The 13688-nt window shown below is 50.1% G+C and overlaps 1 long non-coding RNA gene across 13 annotated transcripts in view; it reads left to right on the top strand.

Moving 5' to 3' along the window:
- Positions 1–13688, top strand: part of LOC147576907 (uncharacterized) — a 279867-nt gene that overhangs the window by 154632 nt on the left and 111547 nt on the right. For 12 of the 13 annotated variants that reach the window (XR_015241264.1, XR_015241267.1, XR_015241271.1 and 9 more), the window contains one exon: positions 11931–12055. This is a non-coding gene — a long non-coding RNA (uncharacterized LOC147576907). Of the gene's footprint in view, positions 1–11930; positions 12056–12362; positions 12430–13688 lie in introns of all 13 variants that reach the window. The other variant, XR_015241266.1, reaches the window with a different exon arrangement.

Raw genomic sequence — 13688 nt, forward strand, 5'->3', positions numbered from 1 at the left:
TCCAGGAAAGGCGGGCAGCTAAATTAACCGATGTAGAAACATCTTTAGATCACAGAAGATCCTTCCTGTCGTTCCGAGTCGAGTCCTCTGGGAAATGCTGTTGTCCCGTGGAAATGCCTTACAATCCTGGTGGCCAAAGGGGGCTCCGTTCTCTGTCCCATGTTGGACCCGTCACCTCACTGGGACAGCCTCTCGTGGATTTAGGAGGGATGAGGTAAAGGAAGGAATCTCATTGCCCTCTGCAGTCAAGGGTCATGATCCTTCAAGCAGCCTCTCTGCCCCATCGTTCAGGGCACCACAGAGCTGGCATGCCCGTGACCCATCACGTCTGGCGCATCTGAGGACTGCCCGCAAAGCCATGCCATCCAGGAGGCTGCCCGGAGGAAGGCTAGGGCTGGAGCCTGACTGTTGGGTCAGAGAAAAGAAACAGACAGCCACCTAGAAACTCTCACAGCAGCTGCTTGTTGAATGCTGAAAGATTATAGCACCGGGCCCCGTTGTACAGATGGGAAGACTGAGGCTGACGAGTGTGGAGCCACCTCCCAGGTCCTGGGAGTAACGGGCAGCTACTGTATACTTATGTAGCTTCTTGTTTCTTACGACAGCGCTGCAGCTAGGACCTCTGGGTGGGAACCCGGGAGAGGCATTTTTTTCCCAGAAAGGAGTGCTTTCGGAAACGGCAGGCCAGTGCGTAATGGCCTGTATCCACCGGATACCCTCCCTGCTTATTACGCTGGCATCGTGGGGTGGGGGTTCCCAGCCTCCGCCAGGGAGGTCATTCAGTCCCAGCCATGCCAGCTGGTGTCCTCGAGGCCCCGGACCCCCACCAGAGAAAGGAATCTGAGGGCAAACAAAGAGTGCCGCCTCCGTGGCTGCGGACCTGAGCCCTCCACGCGCACTTGCCCGAGGCGGGCCCCCGTGGGGCTGGTGCCAGGCTCTGTGCCCTTCTCCACCCCTTCCTGAGCCCCCCGGCTCATCTGCTTGCTTTCCGAACTGCAGCCATCCTGAATGGGTCTTTGTGTGCGCCCCAGGAGCTGGCTCCGAAGAGCCCTGCGAAATGCTGGACAGAGACGTCTCCTTTGGATCCAGGCACGGCTGGGCGCGGTGCCCGTCTCGTGGGAGGCGGCCTTTCTTGTGCCGCCCTGTTGCTCCCTATCTGGGAGCGAGCCGCGACCTGGATGAACGGGAGAAACATTCCGCACCCTTGCCCAGAGGGGTCATCGGCAGGGCCGTGGGGATGGCCTTGGTCTCCTCCCCTGAGCCGTCTTTCCCACGGTCCCCCCTTGCCACTGCGCCCCCAGAGATGACTAGTACCAAAGAGACAGTTAAATGGCCACTCCTTATGTGCCAGGCATTGTGCTAAGGGTTGCATCCCATTCCGTCAAAGCTTCCCAGCAATCCTGCGAGCGACCTCGTCTTACAGCCCCATTTTACAGGTGAGAAAACCGAGCTTGGAGCCGCTAAGCAACCTGCACTGGAAATTCTGGACGCAGATTGGGTGGCTCTCTGCCCCGGCTCCCTCCTTGCGGCTCTCAAGGCGTCTCTCCCAGACATGGGTGTCCTAGGGCCACTTCGCGCCTGGCTCCCTGGGGAATCACCACGCTCCGGAGTGCTGGCCGCCTCGGGGGGCCCACGGGGAGGCAACGTCTGGTTCTGGCAAAATGCAGACAGCCGCTTGGCCTTCCGAAGTCATTCTGTTTACACTGTTCCCCTTTGTGCCTTTTTTTTTTTTTTTTTTAATTTAAATCAAGAGTAACGTTGTGTTTGATAAGAGAAGAAACTAGGGATGTGTAAGGAAAAGCTTAGGCTACAATCCCATATGCGAACTTTTGCTCAAGGACCCTACCCTCCCCCCCAGGAAATAACGTGGTATTGCGCGGCAAATGCTGGATGAGGGCTGGGGCAGAGGATTCCTTCCGGGGGGCTCGTGGCCCCGGTTCGGTGACTGACTGCACTGCTCTGGGCTCGTGTCTCTCCTGCTGGACACGAGGGGATAGAATGAACTCCAGGTACCTGACTCTGCAGCAGTCTGTGCAGGTTGAAGAGGAGGCATGGATCCTGCTTTCATTTTTTTTCTCAGTAGAAAGAACCAGTGGTAAGGAAAGCATCTGTATTCGCCTACCTGGCCTCCCTTAGCTTGAGAGGTGTGACCTATATAGCATTCTTAGGGAGCCAAGCCCGGTGACCCTTTTGGGGGACAGAAATGTTAATCATGACCTTTAGAACAGCTCTGTTACTGGGGCGCCTGGGTGGCTCAGTCGGTCAAGTGTCTGACTTTGGCTCAGGTCATGATCTCGCGGTTCGTGAGTTCAAGCCCCGCATCGGGCTCTGTGCTGATAGAGCCCAGAGCCTGCTTTGGATTCTCTGTCCCCCTCTCTCTCTGGCCCTCCTCCACCCACGCTCTCTCTCTCTTGCTCTCTCTCTCTCTTTCTCTCTCTGTCTCTCTCTCTCTCTCAAAAATAAACATTAAAAAAAATTTTTTAATAATAAAAATTAAAAAAAAAAAGAACAGCTCTGTTACCTAAGCCAAATGGCCAACTGGGAGGGGCTGTATTTCTGTTTGCAAAGAGGCTATGAGCAATCAGTGGTAAAACAAGCAAAAAACAACTAGAGAAATGCAGGTTAGATCTATTTTTATTTAAAAAAAAAATTTTATGTTTATTTATTTTTGAGAGCGAGAGAGACAGAGCATGAGTGGAGGAGGAGCAGAGAGAGAGACACACACACAGAATCCGAAGCAGGCTCCAGGCTCTGAGCTGTCAGCACAGAGCCCGACACAGGGCTCGAACTCACGGACCGTGAGATCATGACCCGAGCCGAAGTCGGCCGCTTAACCGACTGAGCCACCCAGGCGCCCCCAGGTTAGATTTTAAGAACCTCCCACTCGGGCAATGTGTTGGGGGTAATCAGGCAAATTATAAGTTGTCCTCCAGAATTTGTTTGCTTGCTTCCTGTTTTCTTTTATCTTTCTTTTCGTTTTAAAAATGAGTTCGGTCTTGACCTCCCTAAGCTATAATGACTATAGTCCATACATCTTCTGAGGATTGGGGAATGATTATTGTAGGCTGTCTATGAAGGGAGTTTCCTTTATGTTGATCATCGACACGTGATAAGAAACTCTAGAATTGGGATCCTCAGAAGTGTGCGTGATATGTATGGGGTGTTCCGCCCCTCGCTGTGAAGAGGTAACGCCCACCGGTAGCCATGGTCGCGTCAAGCCTCAGAAATGGCAATATTGTAATGATGGGTAACATGACCCATTTTTCTGTGCCTCATTCTCCACGTTGCTTTCTTTAGGCTTCACGCACTGCTCTGGTATCTGCCCTGTTTCCGTGGGCACGTTCCTCCGTTAAACCGTTGCTATCCTCATGGATTATTAGTAGAGTCTAATTGTGATGATATATGATAAATACTTGTTCTGAGTAACGGAAGCATAAGGACAGCAGAGGGATACCCCTCACAATCAAGGATAATAGCCTGTAGACGATTAAGGGCCTAAGATGCTGGGTGTTACACGCACAAAAGTCACAAACATCTGTTCGCTTACCTTTCGTCTCCTTCCCCCATTTCCTATGTTGCCCTTCTTTGGTGTTTTCCTTGGGAGTCACTCGTTCCTTTTTTTTTTTTTTGCTTTGCTAGTCTCGTTTCCGTGAGTGGAACTCGCTATTAAAACAACAGTTGAAGATAGCACATTCGAGAACCTGAGGGATAATTCAGGGAAGATGTCAGAAAGGGCTTCCTCACTGGGACAAAGAGCATAAAGAGGAGAGAAACCCATTTGCATAGTGCATGTAGAGTTCACCTCCAGTGCCTGGGCTCCATGAAGTGGGAGCAGTTTTCTGGGTCTCGGGCCTTTACTTACGGAGTGACGTGTGAGTCACTGGAGAACTTAATCTTTGTGGACAAAGCTGTCCGTTTATTTGTTGGACTTTGATCGGGAGGCAATGCAAAAGCCCCGTTGTTTGGGCAGAGACCAGTAGGCAAGAGACTTTCATCAAGAGTTTTGGAACAGAAGAGGGGCGTCAGGAAGACTCAACTGAGAGTCACATGTGAAATGGATTACATGTGGGGAGACAGGATTCCTGGGAAACCAATGGGAAGAGGTAGCAAAAGCCAGACAGAGAAAAAGGACAGTTGCAGCGGGAAGAAAAGAAAGGGATTAATGCAAGAAGACATGGAGAATGAGTGGTCAGAGCTTGGCGGCTCAGCAGCTGCGAGGGAGGGCTTGGCCAAAGGAAGGATGAACTGTGACACAGTCACTAGCTGATGTCCCCAGGGAGCCGCTGGGCACTTGTCCAATGGCCAGTGGGAGTAAGTGGACTTTCTACACTTTCCTTGCCGAGGAAAAAAGAGGGATCAGCAGTGGCTTGTTGTTAGCTGTGCGGACTTATCCCCATAACCTATCATTATGGGTGGAATACGGCCTTGACAGAGGGTGAGGCAAGGTCAGAAATAGGGTGTTGGACATAGGTCTGCATTTCCATGACGGGGGATGCCATTGTGTGGGTCCCATTGCCACTGCTCTGCCCCCACTCTTAACGGTGATGCTAGCTAACGCTTGGCTTGCTTTTTGAAGAGTTATTGGGGCTCTCTACACACAGAAATGGGGAGAATTCCACAAAGCATTGGGCGGGGAAAAATTTAGCAGAGAATACCATGGCAGCATCCTGTGCAAACAACAGTATTGGGTAGCTTCCAGTGTTTTAAATTCTTCCCACCCTCAGTTTCTTGTCACCCATTTCCCTACATCCAGGGCCCTGCTACCGGATTTTCTTGGCTTTTTCACAGTGAAATGGGGAATGACTTACAATTAAGTTCTTTGTTCGTTGCTGTTGTGCCGCCTGAAGACAGTAGGCCTTGGGAGGTGCAGTGAAAATGGCGTCTTGTTGGCCTTCACAGTTAAAGACTGTGGCATGGGACCCGTGGGCTTGTCACACTGGCATCTCCCTGTGGGCCTCTCAGATAACCTGGCAGCACATTCTTTTATGCTGACTTCAGGGCAAGAAAGAATATTCTTTGGATGAGCAAAACCCACATGACTAAAGCTCTTACTTTAACAGAAAGGCCGGGGGGAGGGTGCCTCTTTCTGTGACCCATGTTGGTCTCTGGCCAAGGACCTATGAAATCCCCTGAAGATGAACAGCTCATGAGGGTCCAGCTGTCTTCTTAATTAAAGAAACCAGACTCTCCTCATACCCCCTTTGGTTTTCCACATCGAAAGCTGCTTTTAGCCCAAGATGGCCTTTCTTTCCTGGGTCGAAAATGCTCGTATCTACTCTTCATTAGTTGATATAGGAAAACTAAGCATCCCTGTAGTTGGGTCAGGGAAACTTCAGTTTGTAAAATCTCCTCCAGAGCATGGGGATGTGGTTATTTCCAACTGCTGGTCCCCAGGGGGGCCGGAAACTGCCGGAGAGCTTCTGGGTGAAGCAGGGCTGGGGATCCCAGGGACGTTCACTCCTTGGAGGGTGCCAGCCAGCGTTAACACTCGTACTCACAATGCCAGGCTTTTTGAGAAGGGCATTGAAGCCAGCTTAGGTTCCTAGAATGTATTTATCCATCTGCAACTGAGATTTGCCCTCCTGATTCCTTTGTCTTCCGAATTAAAAATGGCAGGCTTGACCTCAGAACCCTTTAGTTTCTCTCTGGGTAAGGAAGCTCGGTACTGAATGCCTGCTCTAGGTATCTCTGGACACATGTGGGTCATCTTGGCCCGTGCGAACCCTTCAGATTTTCCAACTTGACATGCTCCCCTTAAGATATCCCTCAATGTCCTCCTCTTCGCTAGGGATACTTAGGGAATGTTACGCATTCTGATGTTAGCATAATAGAAAATAAACCGGGAGGTGAACTTATTGAAAAGTCATCATGTAACAGTTTCCAAATCAGAAACACCAACCCCAACAACCACAACTTTGGGGCAATTCCCGGTGGAATGGGATTACAAAAATGTAATTGCAATGTCGTGAGAAGGTATTGACACAAATTGTTTTGCCCGCTTGAGGTCCCATGGGGCCTACACTGAAACCTTGTCTAGCCCTTCCTCAAGAGAGTCTTCAAGGGAGCTGACCCTGAGCCCATCTTGCCCATTTTAAATAGCATGCGACCCTATCGAGCGAGTAAAACCAAAGGGCAAACTGGTCGTGCCTCGTCCTCTCTTTGGTAAAAGCATCCCATGCCTACTCCGCCTTAAAAGCGGAACGTGCCCTTTTTGTGTGCAGACTGTACAAAGTGGGCCCCCTGCCCTTTCCAGGGAGGGAATGTAAGCAGATCCCTGAAGAAACCGCTTGGCTCAGCAATTTTAGGGCTTGTTGTAATTGGCCTGGCCTAAAAGAACTCAGCACACTGTACGTGTGCCAAGGAAATGCAAATGCTTCCCTGAAACAGACGTTTAGGGTGGATGAGAAGAGCTGGGCTCATCTGTGAACCCAAGTAGAAGAGCAAGATGGACAAGAAAGTTCAGGAAATCAGAGAGGCTCCTTAGGGACCGTTTTTTCACTTAGCCACGGGTGGTGGCCACACCAACTGAACTGGTCAGATAGGGCAGGGCGAGCGTGATCTGGAGGGAAAGATCTTGAGTAACAGGCTTTCTCCTTCCATCATGAGCCTGTTTTTCCTCAGGGGCAGGGTCATTCTTCTTGCCCAGGCTGGCTCCCCACCAGTAATACCAGTGGTCCCCAGCTGGGCTCAGCATCGACAACCCTCCCCTGGACCCTGGGGAGTTGACTGGGGATACTTCCTACGGACCGATTACTCCTAATTCCCTATTCTCACACCCCTTTTCTATAAAAAATGGTTAAAAACTGGGAACCCAGTTTTGTATGTTATTTTTCTCCACAGCGCTCTAGAATTCTCTGCAGTCATCTTTACACTTGGCTGCCCTCTCCTCCTTCCTCATTATTTGTGTGCTCCATGAGGGCTCGCCTGCTAGTCCTGACTATATTCCTAGGGCTTACCACAGTCGTCAGCCCATAGGACTTACTAAATAAAGGCCTGCTAATTGACTAATAATAATTCAGCTTACCGTGGGACGTTTCATAGCATGATTCTTTAGTACCATTTTGATTTCTATTTCTGTGACATAGCTGAGCATATAGAAGGTGATGAGTCAACACTGGATGGATTCAGATTTTTCTGATGAATTAACAATCCTCTCCAGCCGGGAAGGTGCTGAGCTCCGAAGCTAGGAAGGAATGAGCCAGTTAGGAATGGAGAAACTAACTCCTGTGATGAGTCCAGCTTCCTTTCTGCCTTTGTCCACTCACATCTTTCGATGCCTAGGGTCTTCCTTTGCCCTCATCGTTTACCCCCATCTCTTACCATCTCTTGAGACCCCTAGATGGTCTTGGAAACAGCCCCGAGGCCTTGAACTCCCTAGAGGCTCTCTCTTCACTTCTTCCTACCTCTGAATTTCCCTTAGTGGTCTCACGTTTCTCCCTTTCCCTCCATCACTAAGCTTTGTGTCTCTTCCCTTGTCCACTTAATGCCCTCTGTCCCCTCTACTGAATCAGAGACCCGTTCTTTAACACACCGTTTCTTTCGTCTGCCACCCTCGCCGGGTTTCTACTCGCTTTTACCGCCCTGCCGCGGGGTCGCACCATGCAAACAATTCAAGCACCAGCCACCTGCCAGCACCTCAGAGCTCCATACCGTTTCCTCCTCACCGACCATCTTTACCTTGTTCATTCCTCCTGCCCCTGTTCCTCCACCTCCCCGACATGCATCGGAAGGCTTGCACGCCCATGCAAAAGGTAGTGTCACACACAATTTCACCTGCACTTTCACCGCTAATGTGTCCGAATGCCTGGCCCGACGAGAGGTGGTATTTTGAAAGTTGACTATAATTCTGACTTTATAAAATCCTGATTCAGTTTAGGTCCTTGCTTCCTCCTACAGGTGTCACTTTTCTTTTCCTTTGTTTCCCCTTCTTGCTGATGCATCTTGTGTGTGTACGTTTTGCTTCCTTCTCCATTAGAATGGCCTGTGACGGAATTAGCTTTGGAGCTCGGCATTCGGACAGAGATCGGGCCATGCTCAATTGACTCACCTGAATTCAGAGAGGAGGGGTGGGAGTATTCAACAAGACAGCTTCTAAACATCTCTTTTTAAAACCCAAGATCCAGGGGCGCCTGGGTGGCGCAGTCGGTTGAGCGTCCGACTTCAGCCAGGTCACGATCTCGCGGTCCGTGAGTTCGAGCCCCGCGTTGGGCTCTGGGCTGATGGCTCGGAGCCTGGAGCCTGTTTCCGATTCTGTGTCTCCCTCTCTCTCTGCCCCTCCCCCGTTCATGCTCTGTCTCTCTCTGTCCCAAAAATAAATAAACGTTGAAAAAAAATGTTTAAAAACTAAAACCCAAGATCCTCCTTAAACGGAACAGAGTGGAGGAGTTTTACCTTTTCCTTTGTGTTGTCCGCGATGCCGAAGGGCATTTAAATGGTCCACTTAATTAAATACCGGAATTACCTGAGAGAGTAAAATAAACAATCGTGTTCGAGGGTAAGAGAGGAAAAGGCAGCAGGCACACTTTGGGCTTAGGTGATCTTTGATGAGCATATTAGACCATGAAATCCCTCAATGGGAGCTGAATGCTCTGTGTGAAGGGTTCATGTGATTCTCCATCCAACGTCTCCTTTTGGGCCTCGTGTTGTTCATAGGCCCCATAGAGGGATCCCGAAGGGTGATTTCATTCCAGTAGGTCTGTGTGCATGGGCGTCTCTCCTTGACCGAAAGAACTTCCGATGACAGAGCCCTCCTAGCCTTCTGCAGACGGGAAGTGGTCTTTCCAATTTTGGGTTGAGCTAGCAGAATATTTTTCTTCTAGTGAATAAAATAGCATTCTCTCTGAAGCTGCTTCCCATTGGTTCCAATCTATTCCCTGATGCTCGGCAGAGCAAAATCCCATCCCTTTTCTATCAGAGTCCTTTGGGTATTTGAAGACAGTCATTATTTTCTATATGGAGTTTCATCTGCATCTGCCCGAATGCTTCCAGGGTTCCGAATTCCTCGGGACATGATTTCCGGTCCCTTCTATACCTGGGTTGCTCTCTTTTTAGCGTATTGCATTGTGTCTAGTGTGGGGTCAGAATGGGATGCTCTGCCCAGCCCAGAGAGGAGCAAGTGTTTCACCCCAATCCATCGTCCTGTTTGTTCTCCAGCACCTGACGCAGCATCCTTCACGTGCTAAACCCCCTGATACTTCTTCTGGAGCAGAATGTCCGGACTCGTATTCTAGCCTTCGCAGCATCCCTGTTACCAAAGATCCTCAGTTTTAGACCGATCTGCGTGAAAGAGATTTTTGTTTGTTTGCTTTTGCAGCTTGAATTCTCCAAATCCTTACTGCTGTTTTATACTTGACCCGAGTTTATATACCAAAGTTTAAGTGTCTTTAGGGCCGGTTGCCTTTTCCATATTTAGCCCAGAGCCCAATATAGGTCTGAGAGATATTTCTTGAATCTGTGGTCGGGAACCATGTCGTGAATCAACTTATCATCATCATTTTGGTGACACATAGCTCCTTTGGCCTAGGGAGTCTGTTCTGTCTTTACACCTGTAGTGTCTGTATTGCTTATGGATGGAGAGCCCATGAAGAAGCTATGTTTTTTATTTATTTATTTTTTTAATGTTTACTTATTTTTTTTAACGTTTTATTTATTTTTGAGACAGGGAGAGACAGAGCATGAACAGGGGAGGGTCAGAGAGAGGGAGACACAGAATCTGAAACAGGCTCCAGGCTCTGAGCTGTCAGCAGAGAGCCTGACGGGGGGCTCAAACTCATGGACCGCGAGGTCATGACCTGAGCCAAAGGCGGCCGCTTAACCGACTGAGCCGCCCAGGCGCCCCTAATGTTTACTTATTTTTGAGAGACAGAGACAGCTCAGGCAGGGGAGGAAAGAGAGAGAGGGAGACAGAATCAGAAGCAGGCTCCAGTCTCCAAGCTGTCAGCACAGAGCCCGACGTGGGGTTTGAACCCACAAACTGTGAGATCATGACCTGAGCCAAAGTCGGGCCCTCAACCGACTGAGCTACCCAGGTGCCCCTGTTTTTGTTTTTGTTTTTTTTAATTATTTTATTATTATTTTATTTGTAAAGTTTATTTATTTTGAGAGGGAGAGAGGGAGGGAGCTGCATGCTTATGAGCGGGGGAGGGGCAGAAGTGGAGGGAGAGAGAGAATCTTAAGCAGGTTCCAGGCTCCGTGTGCAGCCCGACATGGGGCTCAATCTCACGACTGTAGGATCATAACCTGAGCTGAAATTAAGAGTCAGACGTTTAACCAACTGAGCCACCCAGGCGCCCCCATGAAGCTATGGTTTTTAATACATGGAGTTTCCTGATTTTATCCCAAGCTCAGTCTTCTGTGTGACTTAGTACAGAGCTGCTACCGACATCAGGGAGATCGTAGAATTTAACAGAGGTCCGTGGGAACTGGCTTGAGATTCGCTTTGCTGAAACTGACAGGAGACGTTTTATGTTGACCCCTTGGCCAGAGTTCCCTTGCCAGGACTGCCAAAAGGGTCGCTGAGGCGATGTGCTATGGCGAGAAGAGCTCTAGGCTTAAATAGATTTAGGTTTGCTCCTTGTCTCTGCCACTTACTCCACGGTCATTTAACCACTCTGACGTCAGTTTCTTCATCTACGAAATGGAGATAACCTAACTTCACAACCAAGGTCTCAGAACTGGTATGGCAATGAAATGAGATAATGTATCACCGCACATGTGGGGAACTCTGGCCAAAGCACGGTTGTCATTCTGCGAAGTTTCTTTATTCCGTCACTATCCGTTCTGGGAAATAAAGAGCATCCCAACAGACCATTGGTTGTTTCCCCTGCGTTCGACATAATGATGAATTCTCTCCTGCAGGCTCCGTCTGGGACTCTCTATCTGTGTCATACCCAGCACACTGTCCTCACGGCTTGGGTTGGGGGGGGGGGTTTGTCAATCAATACAACTTAATGGTTCAGCTCATTGCCCTGCACTGAGGAAGGTCAGTGTCTTTTCTCCAGAGACAGAGCATGGTCTAGACACGTGGGACAGGAGGCAGTCAGGAAACGCGGGGCCTTCACCGCCCTGGTGGTTTTTCTAGTGCACGGGACGCCTTCCTTCCTCAGTTGCACGAGCCTCTCGATTCTACTCGCAGAAAGAGTAAATGCGTTTGATTTCCCACCTGCCTGCCCGGGTAAGGGAGAATGAATGAGACTCTATCGCTCTGGAGAAAGATACTGTTTGGACACACCGTCTGTTTCCATCAGGGTGGGGAGCACTAGTAAATTGCCAGGGCTCCGAAGGGCCCTGTGCCCACGCTGGCCAGAGTCCAGGAGACTGGACCTTCCTCTCCTTACTCAGACGGCAGAGACCACGCCTGTCTCTGCGGAACAGCCCAGTGTGAATGTCCGACTGTATGATGCATTTGTGCCGGTGAGCGACCTGGGCACGAGGCGGAGGCAGACGGTTGCCGATCACCACTTCCCATACAGAGCGTAGGCTGTGCAAGCCCCGTGACTCATGCCACACTCACCTGGACTCGGAGACCTTCAGACACGGAGGGCTCCATCTCCCCAGAACCTTCCCCTGATTAATTGTGGAGGGTCTCAGCCCGGCACGTCCCGCAGAGGCCGTCCTTCGCCCGCTGTGGCTGGCGTCGGACTCCACACCCCTGGGGTGCGAGCGCTCGGCTCCCTGGCCCTCCTCCCACGGAGGCACGGTCCCAGCCGGGTCCTGCCTGCCATGCCCCGCATCTCCCACAAGGGGGAGCCCCCGGAGGGCAGTGGAATTTGGGAAGCTGAAGTTTTCTCCTCCTGTCCTCCGATTTTCGCGCTTGACCCAACTGTGAGGTTTCTTTGTTGCAATGTTGGGGTCTGAGATAACACTTCTGGAGGCTGCAGCCGGGAACCACAGCTGATGCCATCTTTTCTTGTCTGTTGTTAATGACCTAGCATTATAAGCTAAGGAGGAAAAGTAACAAAGAGCTTGAAGACTTTCATGGCTCCCAGGCCCTGGACAGAGGCCGGCGGTCTCAGACAGACAGAACCAAGGAGGGGCCTGTGATGGCACAGCCCAGGTAGGTGTCCGGGAGAGGACGACGGAGGGGCTCCTGGGGGTGAGGGGCACGGAGCCCTTGATGGTGGGAGGGTGGATGGAGCAGACACGGGGCGTCAGGGGAGATTAAGGGGGGGGGGGGGAAGGCAGCGCAGAGAGACCAAGGAAGGGCAGAGGGAGGAACCCCCAAAGGGGTGCAAAAGAACAAAAACGCTTGTAGGATGTGATGCAAAAGGCTGACCGCGGGGCCGGGGCCGGAGAAGGGAGGGTTTGTGAACTGACTCAGAGGCTTAAACTAGTTTGAAGTTGGTTCCAACTCTGCCGCCCAGAAACTTCACAGGACTTCAGAGGCCGGGAGTCTGAAAGCCAACGCTCAGCAGCACAAGAAGATTCAAAGTGAGTAGGTGTGCCTGAAGGTCCAGCTAATCGGTCTGGTTGTGTGTCAGATAGCCATACCCACTCCGGACTTGGGACTCCCTAAACTGGAAGGAATTCTGGTCGGCCGGCCTTCTCAGGTTCTCTCTGCTCCGAACCCATGTCTCAGACTTTCCCCCTCTCCTCTCCAGTCTCCTGCAGTTGCTGTCGGTAACGGACCAGGAGTCAGAAGTGCGCACTGTGTAGCTTAGGGAGATTAGCTGAAGCAAGGGGACGTCAGAATCCCCCTTTTCTTTGTCTATAACAGGGAGATAATAATATATTACTAATGAGCCTTATAGGATTTTTCTGAGGATTGAATAAGTAAGATAATGTGAATAAATGTTCCTAATAGATTATAATTGCTAGTTAAATAAAAGATGGCATTAATAATAATTAATCAGTTAATATACCCTTACGATGCTCAGCAGGGCATGTTCCTGCCGAGCTTTGGAGGGACATGTGTGTTTACTATTTGTGGGAAAATTTCAGTACATAACCCCCAATTTCCCTATCACTTTTTAGAGTAACCTCTTTGGCAGATAAGTGGGGAACTCCGTGTTCTTTCCCTTTTAGCCACCTTCCCATGTTCTCTTTTCTGGCCTCGGCTACACGTTTCTAGTTCTGAAACATGCAGATAGTGATTGATGGTGTCTGCTTCCCTCTCTGGAAGAGCGATTCGTCTGTGTCCTCAACACTGCTGTTCGAGTAAATGTCACAACGTGTCTCAGGCACATGATCAGACTACACTTGGAAGAAGCAAATAAGAAGGCTGTGTTTATAATCCCATCACCATATTCCCTGCCTGCAATGTTCGTTCCAGACTACGTGTTACTTATTCATTAAAATGTCTCTGATGGGAAATTGGGTTCTGCACTCTGGGGCAGGCTGTTTCTGTTGACCTATGAAGGCTGTAGTTGGCTTTGATACCTGTGGGCGCATTCGCCCTTTCCTTGGGTTCCTGAGGCAGTGTGCTGTATGGGGAAGGCAGTGTAGACTATGGGCAAATCCCTTGATTTCATTGAGCCTTCTCTTTCCATCGTCAAATGGAGCTGCTATTACGTTTTCTTCCTGCATCCAGATGTAGATGTGAGGCACTCATGAGATTATACTTGAGCTCACCGAAAGTTTGTAACTCTCTACAGAGTCATAGAATTGTAAGAGCTCATCATCGTTGTCCTGCTGCGTGTTTCTTACTAGTGATCGACCTGTATCTCACAACCTTTTATTTTGTTTTATTA

The sequence above is a fragment of the Puma concolor genome, chromosome D1 (genome assembly GCF_028749965.1).
Source record: "Puma concolor isolate L17-30 chromosome D1, mPumCon1.1.hap2, whole genome shotgun sequence".
In the NCBI taxonomy this organism is placed as follows: domain Eukaryota; kingdom Metazoa; phylum Chordata; class Mammalia; order Carnivora; family Felidae; genus Puma; species Puma concolor.